This window comes from Triticum dicoccoides, chromosome 5B (genome assembly GCF_002162155.2).
Source record: "Triticum dicoccoides isolate Atlit2015 ecotype Zavitan chromosome 5B, WEW_v2.0, whole genome shotgun sequence".
Taxonomy (NCBI): Eukaryota; Viridiplantae; Streptophyta; class Magnoliopsida; order Poales; family Poaceae; genus Triticum; species Triticum dicoccoides.
The window spans coordinates 58245823-58248912 of NC_041389.1; positions in this window are offsets into that span (position 1 = coordinate 58245823).

Sequence of the window (3090 nt, forward strand, 5' to 3'; positions counted from 1 at the left end):
TCATCTCATCGTCGCCGCCCAAGTCGCAAATACAAAATATTACAAAGATTATGTGGTTCTAGAAGGAACTACTCTCACAAGATTTATTTACCAGCATCAACGAATCAATATAAACTATCATCCCTGGGCTTCAGGGAGTGAATTGGTCTAGACACAAAAGGGAACACAGGCACCTCTAATCAAGAGACCAACTAATTCTATATTACCAAACAGAAAAACCGAATTCATGTACATCAGAAAAGAACATTCATGTCCAAAACAACACCTCACATTATTGTGAGTTTGCGACAGGATGGTATGCCTTCGACATGTTTACACGAAGCAAGCAGTTATGCTATTACAAATTTACTATACATACAGGTTGAGGTTTTTGCATACCTATGAAATATATTCTTTAAGCTTCAAACTAATGAATTCATCCGGTGCTCTCTTCACAAGCTCATAAATCATGAAATGGCCCTTCTAGACCATTAATCGTCTCCCCCCAGCAAGTACCTGGGTAAAGATACTAAATCAGAAACACACAAAAGTACCATTGAAATACATGGTGTTCTGCAGCACAAACTGAAGGTTCAACCATCATTTGCTTCAATAATGGTTCAAGCACGTGTTTATTGTGAGCGAGAACAGGATGGATGCCATTGTTCTCGTTTAAGCACAACCGTTAAAGTTGATTCCAAAAGGTCCTTTGGAACGTGATTGCTAAAATCAAGAGACATCAAACGATCATTCTGATGAGGGCATGTCATCTTGAGAGTTTTGAGCATTCTTTCTGAACATTGACCAAAATATGCTTCTGCGTGCCTGCAAGCACCGACCAAACATAAGAAACTCATCTACCAGCACACCAAAACAATGAGCAGGAGAAGGGCAGTAAGGCATGCCACAAACGAAGAGGACAGCAAGATGGGTTACTTACCTATTCATGTAGTTCTAGATGAGCATGTATCCCAGGTTCTCAACGACACTGGCAAAGAGCTCATCATAGGCCCATTGTCCTCGCCTTGGCCAAGTTTAGCTGCGCCATAACATATGGGTGATGATAGGGGACGCCCTCGGGTTGAGAATGCTCATCTACCCATTTACTCTGTTATCCAACAAAAGACACCATCAAAATCAAATATCACTCAGCCAAGCAAGCAAAATTAAATCGAGTTTCGCCCCGAGGGAGTCGACCGTAGCCTGCGAGCCACCGCGGTCCGCCGGAAAAGGAGCTCCCCGAAGACACTTCTGTCGTCGATGCACAATCAAGCACAATGGCGCCGCACTTGCCCGGCGTCCTCCTCTGCTCTGCTCTCTTCATCCCCTGTTCCTATTCCAGGCTCCGTCCAAGGGAAGGGAGGCAACTGCATGAATGTCCTTCTTCGCCAACTCTGGCGATGCTTGCCGCCGTCGGTATTTCACAAGTTGCCGACGCCTCCACCGCTCCATTTTTCAATTTAATTGGCATCCGTCGCCCCAAAGCCTCGTCTCGTCTTGTCGCCGTCGCCCCAAGTCCTAAGTCGCACACGCATCCCGCACGCGGATGAATGACTATTTCTAGTATATATAAACATGAAAGAAGGCATGGTGGAGAGAACAAGGGACCCGTGATGCCGTGGATCGGTGAGGTGGCGCAAGCCAAACCATTCTTGGCTGCCTAGTCGACTTCCCTAGGATATTTAATAACATGATGATGATAGCAGTCTTGCATCCTTTTCCTGATATGGGAATCATTAAGTGGCACGGTTTTCTCGCGGCTTATATAGCGGCACATGAGCCCAACTGGTATACCCTTACAAGTGCAGGACCTAAGGAATCCATTCCATGGTATGCAGTGCTACCGTCAGTAGAATAGTAGTTTGTGTGAGGAAAGAAGAGCTTACATATGATCCATATTGCTGGGTGTGACTTGATGCCATTGACCAACACCTCGCCATGCATCCGTGATGGCTCTGAGGAGTATGGATTTGTGAGGGTAGAGGAGTATGGATTTGTGAGGGTAGAACAACCTCACGAGGAAAGCATCATCTCATCTCGCCATCGCCACCCAAGTCGCAAACACACCCTGCACGCGGATGAATGGACTACATCTACTATATGTACAGATGATCTTAGAACGTATGACACGGAGCAGATCAGTGAGGTGGTGCAAAAACTTGCTGACTAGTGTGCTTCCCTAGGCGCATCAATTTTCATGAAAGGAGTGAATCATTAAGTTCCTCTATTTTTAGCAAACTTCTCAAGTTAGTAGGCTATCCTAGTTTCTTTGAGTAAGAAAAAACGAGCTCAATTGTCCCTGGAGCTTGTTATTTATGTTACTAATGTTCAAGCCTTCATTGATGTTGATGGGCATGAGCAATCCCTTTTGACTTGTTTCACAAGAATAACAAACCAGGAATATGCTACCTAGCGCTTATCAGCAAATGGACCATAGGCCAGGGATGGCATCAAAGACAAACTGATTATGTGATCAACTAGAAACATTTGGATTGATTGCATCTTTCAAAGATGATGCAACATGGCTGACAATAATTCTGATCAATCTATGCATACATCCACTGTCCGATGATAAGATTTATCCACACGTCCATCACAAGTTTTGCTCATGTAAACAACAACTCTCCAAAAACATATACGCATCATCCCACGAACATGTGAATGAAACAAACAAACAAACAAAAGACAAGTGTGGCAGCTTGATAATGGTGCCCGTCATGTGAGGCGACCACCAAGGGAGACATTACATTCGAATATTACTGTGCATGCAGAGGATCGCAGCAAAGACAATCTCGCCTCGAGCCACTCGAGTTTGCCTGTAGAACATACGTCGCCGTCTTGTTCCTGGGCGTCAAGGAGAATCATGGTGATATCCATGATTGCATCTCATACAAACTGTCCTGGCAAAACAACGAATAACCACAACTTAGTTGGTTATCAACGCGACAAAGTCATCAGATGATTTGCATGCATCAATGTTCAATACCAGGATTTCTAGACATTACTCACGATGAAAGCATCATCTCATCTCATCGTCGCCGCCCAAGTCGCAAATACAAAATATTACAAAGATTATGTGGTTCTAGAAGGAACTACTCTCACAAGATTTAT